Source organism: Vulpes vulpes, chromosome 4, assembly GCF_048418805.1.
Source record: "Vulpes vulpes isolate BD-2025 chromosome 4, VulVul3, whole genome shotgun sequence".
Taxonomy (NCBI): Eukaryota; Metazoa; Chordata; class Mammalia; order Carnivora; family Canidae; genus Vulpes; species Vulpes vulpes.
In genome coordinates, this window is record NC_132783.1 from 105,884,855 (window position 1) to 105,894,751 (window position 9,897).

At 35.7% G+C, this 9,897-nt stretch overlaps 1 pseudogene; it reads left to right on the forward strand.

The window, feature by feature from the left end:
* Window positions 1-389: 389 nt before the first annotated feature.
* On the forward strand, window positions 390-471 carry LOC112928878 (small nucleolar RNA U3; annotated as a pseudogene).
* Window positions 472-9,897: the final 9,426 nt, after the last annotated feature.

Genomic DNA, 9,897 nt, shown 5'->3' on the forward strand with positions numbered 1-9,897 from the left:
AATAACATAATCAGATCCAGGGACATGGATTTGAGAGTAAGAAGTTCATTTTTGAGGTGATCTCAGGAGCAATGGTAGGGAAGCAGGAAAGTGAGATATGGAAAGGAAAGCAGCAAAAAAAGGATGAGGTCAGGAATTGATTATTATGTTGTTGACAACTGAGGCTAAACCCTGTGACCTCTGGGAACAGAACAGAACATGCTTCAGAGTTGTTTCACTCCAACAGTGAGTAAGTTGGGGCATTTATCCTCTTGTTTCCTTCCATCATTGGTTCAGGTTTACTTCCAGGAGGTCATTTACTCCCTAAACTTTTAAGCCTGCCCCATATTTGAGCTAACAATGCCAAATAAAGCCTATACTTGGAAAGGTGAATTTACTTACTGAAAGCAAAGACTATACTTTCAGGCTTCATTTCTATAGTTTGTTACTAGAGAAGTTTCTCTGAATGTGTAGAGTACTTGCTAAAGCAGCCATCAGTGTGCACTGAAACAGTGAAAGGCAACAGAAACGTGTGGAGGTACAGACAGCTTCATAGTAGTTACTAACACTAGGATTCCCTTTTCAACAGTTGTGGCTCTTAAGTTTTTGACAATAAAGTATAAAGCAACAACTACTGATCTGGCTTGAAGAAACTTAGGATAATTAACTGATTTTTACTTATAGATATTACAGAACTGGGGCACTGATATTTCCAGTTAGTCCAACAATGGACATACTGATGTGGGCAATATATTCAGCAATCTCTAAAGAGCAAAGACAGAAATCTGTGCTCAGAATCTGTAGCCTATTCACAAAGCCTATTTGAAGGGAAAAAAGCTTTCTTCCCACATTTCTTGGAGCCCAGTATGAGATATTTTCCTAGTCAACATGTCAGTGGTTGTGCTGCTCTTTTCTTACCACCTATCAGTTGTTTCTTTTATTCTCAAATTTTGGAAGATGCAACTGGAATGGCTTAAGCAGAAACAAAATATTTTTTTATTCACATAACTAAAATGTGCTCTGAGGGTTCTAACTTCAGGTGTGGTTATACTCTAGGACTTGGTAGCAATCAAGACCTATTTGTCAACCTACATGCTCCAATTCAGCAGGAAAAAAAAAAAATCTTTATTCCCACCAACAGTTAAAATAAAACCCTAGACCTGACGCTCAGAAGTGTAATTGGATAACTGCATTGCATTTTAATTCCTGGGACTAAATACTGTCATTGGGAAATAGAATGACGTTATAGTCTAGACCCGAGTCATAAGCCTCCTTGAGGGTGATTGTAGAGAGGTGAGAAGTAGAGTGGGGTGAAGCCTAGATCTAGAAGATCATGCATTGAGAAGGAAGCAGAGGCCAGTTTGAGTTGTATTTTCTATCATTTGATTCTCCAGATGAAAATAAAGGGAAAATATAAAAAGACTGACTAGTGTCTACACTAGTAGACTATATCTCTACAGTACAGCTATAGCATATCTTCCATATATCCTACTACTGGTTATATTTCTATAGTCAATATATTCCCTTTCCTACCTCTATCAAACATTTCTAAATAGCTCTAGCCAAATATGGTGCTTTCCACACCAGTATCCCATGAGTATAGCTATAGCTTCTCAGCCCTCTTTATGCCCAATCTAGAAATGGTCCCCAAAGGCAAATCTCTCAATAGGTTCCCTAGCCCACAAATGGCATTTGTATACTCCCCAAATGGAACAATCATTGTAAGCCATATTAAAACATATCACTGTCAATATATTTTTTAAAAAACTAATAATTTTAAGATTTAAGATTTATAAATTTGGGATCCCTGGGTGGCTCAGCAGTTTAGCACCTGCCTTCGGCCCAGGGCATGACCCCGGGGTCCCGGGATCGAGTCCCACATAGGGCTCCCTGCATGGAGCCTGCTTCTCCCTCTGCCTGTGTCTCTGCCTCCTTCTCTCTCTCTCTCTCTCTCTCTCTCTCTCTCTCTGTGTCTCTCATGAATAAATAAATAGAATCTTTTTTAAAAAATAAGATTTGTAAATTTGTCTCAAATCCCTATGCCACAGAATCTGGTAAACTCAGTGTCTCTCACAATATCTTTGGAATTTCTTGGGAGTGACAAGTATTAATTGAATTGAACACCTCATTGCTATTGGCTTATTTCCTGATCCTGTGTGAATTCCTTTTTCTTCACTTTGCATCTAACTTCTTCCTCATGACATTTCTGCTGGACTGTGACCCAATTTATTTCCTTAAGTACCACTTCAACAACACTAAAGAAACTGCAGACTTCTGCTATATGTCGGTCAGAAGTTCTCAAACTTTAGCACACATTATAATCCTCTGGAGAGCTTGTTGAACCTAGTTCTCTGCACCCCATCCCCAGAGTTTCTGCTGCAGTAGGTCTCCTGAGAATTTGCTTTTGTAACAAGGTCCTGCATAATACTTTGGCTGCTGGTCAGAAGATCACATTTTGAGAACCATTTATTTAGAGTAATTAGGTCAGGAGGAGGGTTGTATTACTATGAAGATAACTTAAAATTGAAAAACAGATTTCCTGGGACATATAGGTGGCTCATCTAGTTCAGCATCTGCCTTTGGCTCAGGTCATGATCCCAGAGTCCTGCGTTCAAACCCCACATTGGGTCCCTGCTCAGGGGGGAGCCTGCTTCTCCCTCTCCCTTTGCCTGTCACTCTGCCTACTTGTGCTCTCTCTCTCTCTCTCTCTCTCTCTGTCAAATACATAAAATCTTTTAGAAAAAGAAGGAATGAAAAGAAAAATAGATTTCCTAATTTAAAAAGTCCCTGAACTGTTTCCATCTTCCGAAATTTCTCAGTAGTTATATTGCAAGTAGAGAATAGGTCTTCTCAATCCCTTTTCTTTCTCTTTCACTCTCTCTGGCTCTCTCACTCCTTTCTGAAGGACTGACTTGAGAAACTCAAAACTCCTCTTATTTTATTACATAGAACACATACGCTATTACTGTCTCTGTCTCAGACCTAGCCTATCTGGCTAAGCTGAAGGGCTATTGCTGAAGATTGTTCTTTCCTATTTATATATTTCTGCTACTGGCTCTTAAATTAATGGTTTTATTGTCTCAATTATATTTTATAATAAATTATTATGGACTTTGGCTTTCCATTTTATAAATCGAAGTCTTTATATGTGTATTTAGCTAGCTTAGAATCTTTTATTTTCATTGCATGTATCATTTACTACATGGCTATGATTACAATAATAAATATTGACTGGATTAATACATACATTATTTTTTTATGTTACATCACAGATTAACCTTGGAAAATACAACCTGTATTCAGAGTGAAAGAGGCAGAACACTGAAATGTGTTCTTTTTTATAAATTGTAGCAAATTTTGCTGTAAAAGGTTTTAATGAAAGCTAAAACTTATGTTGGTTGTGGTGGTAGCACTGGGGTTTTTTAAAGAAAATTACTTTTCATAGAGTTTATTATGTTGATGGGAATCAGGAGCATATTAATTGCTGGTAAATAATTGTAGTTTTCAAAGATGGAGAAATGTTCTTATAAAAGAAATCAGGCAAAAATGTCCATTTCTTTCTTTCTGTCTGTCTATTCCTTCCCTGTACCTAACCAATTCTAATTCTGCCCCTGCAGAGCACCCCCTGACTGAGTCAGCTCATTCAGATGTCTGGAAACCTTGCTGGCTCCCTTTTCAGCCAACTTTCCCTCAGCAGATGTAATAATACCATTGGTAGATCTTTGGGGGATTTTCCTTCCTGCCATCGGGTCCATTTCTGTTTTACTTCCATTCAGCAGGTATGTTCCCATCACCCCTCCCATACAGACCTAAACGAATCTCTCTACTTCAGCATGGCCCTGAGTTTGGACAGGTACAGGGACAGAAAATGAAATAATGCCAAAGTCTTAAACCCATATAGATATGAAAAGAAAGACCCGTGTCCAAACAAGGAGTCTTAATGTTTATACTTCTTCACGAGCCAAGATACTTATTTCTTTTCTTTTGGATCTATACAGGTCAGATGAAAACAAAATCCTTCATTTGTTGCCAAATGAAGATCATGTTTTATAGGTTCCAAACTTCTCCTTTTCTTTTGGTTGAAACATTGTGGCTTATACCAGTGAAATTTGCCTGGCATTTGACATTTGTGGAATACAATGGCTGCTTTCACAAATTTGTTGAATGACTTGTTATTGTTGATGCTTCTTACATGCTTAAATATATTATCAAACTCAATCATGTTCTTGTTCTTATAGGGACATAAAAGATAAATTCCATCCTAAAGTAGATATTAGTTCTGTTGAGAAACATGACTAAGTATGAAATAGCTATCATCATTGTAAAGCCATATATTTTTTTATTCCTCAATTGTGAAGTACAGACTATGAAATACAATAGAATTGCAAAGAATGAAGATGCAGTTCTGGGTGGAAGAAGAGAGAAAAGTGATAAAAGTGGGTGATGAGGGCAGTTTGCCCACTGAGATGAAAACACTATACATCTGTTTGAATCCCAAATTCTATTTAAATGTTATTCTAGATATAATGATCTAAGATTAAAGTTTTAAAAAGTATTCCATATTCAAACCTGCTGAGAAGACAAGAAGTAGATTAGGCAGTAATTGATAAAAGTTAAGATTTTACTTCAGTGGCTGAATCTACCATCATAAGAAAATCTTTTTGTAAAAAAGAGATTCTGCATCTCTATATTCCCACAATTGATTTGTGCATTTTGTGGGATACAGTAATGAAGAAATTAATACTATACAAATATATGTGGGGGTGCCTGGGTGGCTCAGTTAAGCCTCTGCCTTCAGCTCAGGTCAAGATCCAGGATCCTGGGATTGAGACCTGCATCAGACTCCCTGCTCAGTAGAGAGCCTGCTTCTCCTTTTCCCTGCTACTCCCCCTGCTTGTGGTCACTCTCTCTGTGTCAAAAAATAAATAAATAAGCTTAAGAAAAAAATATATGTGAATTTTTATGTGGAATAACATGTTTTGAAATGCCTGCTGACCTCTGACAACCTTCATTACCAGGGTAGGAACAAAAGATTTGAGGTACACAACTGCTAGTGGTAGGACTCTGTCTCTTGCATTTGCTTCCCATATTCTTTGGCTCCATTGACTCTGGGACCAAGTGTACTCCTTATGAAAACTTTTAAAAGAAATGAAGAATCTGAGGGAATACTGCAATGTAAAGAAGCACTGAAAGGCAATGAACTTTGGGTCAAAATAGAACTAATGTGTCATCTTACTGAAAGGATGCAATTTGTAGTAAATAAATGTATGGGATGAAGTCATATAAAAATAGGGCTAACAACTATAGATTAGAAATAATCCATGAAAAGTTTCATTGTGGATAAATTTGAATGTGCAACTTTTTATTTTCAGACTATTTTTCAGATTAGTGTAGTTTCTTAAAAAAAATTGTATGACTGGCATGTATATTAATTAACCTGTCAGAATGCACCTGCATATTCTTATATATTATAAAAATATAAAACTCTAAGCAAAGAATTTTGGAATAACCTGCCCTTTTTTTCTTTCACATAATCTAATTATCATTTTAATTAACATTTTATTACCTTTAGAGTAAGTAAGTGTACGAATATCAATGAGAAAATTCTTATCTTTTAAGGGTAATGATACCTACAGAAATCTGACAGTTCAAAACCAGGAAGAAACCAAGGCTCACCTATCCATAGCATATTAAACTTATAGAATTAATACTAAATAAATAAATTGCCTATTTACTACTATATTTACTAAACTAGGTGTTTTACATGATAGAACTGCATGTATACTGATTTGGAAATCACAGTAAATTGAAATATCTGAGGGATTACGGGGATACGAACTGGAGTTGGAGTGACTACAGCTACTGATTTGGGGATCAGAATATAAGTTAGATATTTAGGGAATATCCTATGAAAAGAGAAAAGAGGACCCATATACATGTAGTTCTTAGAAAAAATCTTAGGGATTTAAGTCATTAATAAAGGAGAGAGCCCTTGTCAACTGATTAGAAAGGAAATGTGTCCTACAGAGTGTTCACATGCCACATGGATAAGAGAATAAGAACATCAGGGAAGGTAAGCATGTGTGAAGCTGAGAGAAGAGAGAACTTGAGCCTAAAGCCAGAGGGGTTACAAATGGTAGCAGTGTCTCTTGAGTTGGGACATGATGGAATCTGAACTCAGAAAGGAAGGTTTAGCTTTTAGACACAAAAAGAGGAGATGAGGATTTTTCAGAGACTTAAAAGAGAGACCTTAAAAGGGTGAGTGCAAACAAAACATTGGATTGGGACAAACAAAAGCTGAAGCTCATTAATTCAGCCTTTACAGGCACGTAGTAGTGGAACCACATGTTAAGAAGACTGAGGAGATATTAGATCCTAGGAGAGAAGAGAAAAAGTCTGAAACAATTTAGGTTAGGTACATACTGAGGAGCAAGCAGGAGATAAATAAAAGGACTGATTAGCAGCGACAAGAAACAAGTTGCCTTTGGATTATCATATTTTATAGGACAGAGTAAGAATACTGGTCTTATATTTAAAAAAAAAAAAAGCTTTGAGTTTTATCCCAGTGACATAATAATTTGGCCACACTGCTTTGTGGTGGTATTCAGGTCACAGTCTGTACAATGAATAAGTGATTTTGTAACCAGAAGAAAAAAAAATGTGGGTTTATTATTAACATTTACCAGGCCAAAAAAAAAAAAAAAAAAATCTAAAACTCTCTTGATCAACTCTATTTTTGTAAATAACATCATGTTCCAGATGTGTTTGACTCATTTTTATCATGGGTCCAAGAAAAAAGAAAATCATAGAAAACCATTCTTTTCTCAAGCTGAGTTCAAAATGAGGCAAAAAACATCTGTAGAAACTGGGCAATGGAAAAGCCAAGAAATCCAGTCTGCTTCCATATAGGAAAAAATGATATAGCTGAATCTCAAGGTAACAATAAACATGAAGTCACTCTGCTATTATCTCAACAAGACATTTTCTGTTTATTTGGATTTTTGTTTTGTTTTGTTTTTATGTACCAGGCATTGGAAAGGAAGGGAAAGATTAAGCAAATAAAAGTGCTTTTATGTTGTAAATTCACACAACATTGCCAAACCCCAAGGAGCAAAATACTGTTCATTTTCCATGTCTTGGTACACAACAAATGGGCACAAATGTCTAATTTTTTCTAAAATATATGCAGGAGATGTAGTGGAATGGAGCCTTTCTAAATATCTGGCTAACAAAATGACAGAGTTAAAATATGAAAAGTAAGTGGAGAAAAGAAATAAGAAAAATTTCCAAGATATTGTATAATTAAAGTCAAAGGAGTTTATGACATAAAAATGGCTTTTCCTCAAATTTATCTTAGAGTGCATTGGCTGCTAACTGAAGCAAAAGAGAAAAAAGTGATCAAGTGATATTCATTGCGAACATTGAATTAGAGATCAAGATAGGTTAAAAGGTTCAAGTCAAATACTGCCCGGGGACTTTCATTATTGCTGTGCTGAGCAGAAAGAGATAAACCTGAGGGGCCCAAGGTTTACTGATTTTCAATTTATTAGCATAAACCAACCTCTCCAAATTACATGTGTAAAACCTTAACTGACTACCTAGGAGAGACCCCTCTGATGAGACTATATTCTGGTTCTACTTTTTTTCTGCCTCAGGTTTAAGCCAATGCTGTTTTAAATCACTGTGTAAGGAGATCTGTTCGAACTTCACTAGTTATTTTAATTCGTCTTACTTTTTGTAACATTGTTACATTGCCTTTTCTTTTCACTTTTAACATAAATTTTACATACATGATGAAGACCACAGATACACTTTAAAGAAAACTAAACTTCCTGCTGGTTCAATGTAGAAGTAAATAGGAATCTCAATAATTTTAAATAACTACTATTATGTCTTAATTATATTTGGGGTCTTTATTATCCTAATAGGAGAATAGTTCAAGAGATATCCAGTAGAACTTGAATTATGGTACACTTGCATACACACAAAGATTTAAAACAGAAAACACTGGCAAAATTATTTTCACTCCATTTAATTGCCTAGATATTTCCCTTAGTTTCTATGTTGAGGGTGAGAGAAAAGTGTAGAGAATAGAAAAAGGTAGAGAGAGAAGGGAAGAAGGAGGAGAGGGAGGGAGAAAGGAAGGAAGGAAAAGAGGGGGAGGGAGGGAAAGAGAATAGCTCCAGATAATGGAATGGTAAGTCAATTTATAATACAAGAAGCTGACTGCAAACAGAGGACCTAGTAAGTAACTGACTTTATGAGCTTCAATTAGTCACAGCCTAAAAGGGTTTTGATTTCCTCATGAGGAGGTTAATCTAGAATTTAGACTTCAGATTATTTCTTAGGTAACTGTTAGTTTCAAACTTCTATTGTTTTAGCATATATTCAATTTTTATCACCAAATAACACAATGAAAGACTCCCATTTCAGGATGAGAACACATTAAGAATTGCTTTGAAAAATTGGAGGTAATTGTGGTCTTCAGGAGAGAAGGGAATTTTGATTGCTTGTTATGCTCTAACACATTCTTCCTTGCATTGATTGGGAATAATTGGCAAATGCATCTCTGTCAGATTTATTGATCATTTTGAAGACAGCTCAACTAGGTTTATAGGTGGATATAATCATGTGGGAGTAACAATCTAGTAGAATACAAGACTTTCTACCACTATACAGAGTTCAAGGCTTTAACATTCCCATTTTCCTTTTTGCTTCGTACCCAGACTTTTAAACCACGATGACAAAAACTGAATGCTTCATCTTTAAGTTGTATAGTAGTCACTGTTGACTCATCATCTGTGATAAAACTTGGACTGATTTTTGTGTGTGTAAAATTTACCATTGAGGTATTATTTACTTTTTCTACCACTGATTATTATTTATCTTTTTTAGTACTGTTGACCCTTGAACAACATGGGTTTGAACTGTGCAGGTATACTTACATGTACCTTCTGATAATTATATTGGAATAATGTTTGGAGATTTGTACGATTTGAAAAAAACTCTCAGATGAACCATGTACCCTAGAAAAAAATTTAAAAAGGTATTATTCTTAGAATACAGTATATAAAACATAAAATAATGTGTCGAGTATTTCTATTATCAGTAAAGCTTCTGGTCAACAGTTCTGTTAGTAGTTACGTTTTTAAGGAGTTGACAGTTATAAGCAGATTTTCAACTGTGCAGAGGATCATTGCCACTAATCAATGCATTTCCAAGGGTCAACTGTATTCTTGATTCCTTGTAGTCATGAACCTTATGTACAATGATCAGAAAGATTCTGCTCTGGGCAGAGGAACAGATAGGGCCAGTCTTTATTTCTTGGAATTTACTGCATTTGTCACTATTTCTCCCTTTTTTTGGACAGTATATACTATCAAGTATTTACTGACTCTAATTTCTCCTATACATTTAAAGTGTTTGCCTTTGGCCTAGATAATTTTCTAGCATCTCCATCTCTCCTTTGCTTAGAGAGGAAATTCTCCAAAAAATGTTGGCCATACAAAATGCCAAACTTAAAATGTGATCAGAATTGGTATTTTATCAAGAAAAAAAGAATTGTATAAGGGTCTGATTTAGTCACTCTAGTAGAGATTGGAGACAACATGAGATGAGAAGTATAGTCTACCTGACTATAATATGATACAACTTCACTCTTAATTTTGGTTTTTGATTTATTTTATCTCTTAAAAATTTATTTATTTTAGAGAGAGTGAGCAAGCAAACATGAGCACAAGTGGGGGCAGGGGTGGAGGGAAGAGAATCTTCAAGCAGACTCCCCACTGAGCACGGAGTCCACAATATGTGAGTCTGTCTTATGACCCATGATATTATGACGTGAGCCAAAATGAGTCAGATGTTTAACTGACTTAGCCACCAGTGCCCCTCTATTTTAATTACAATCAACCTCATATT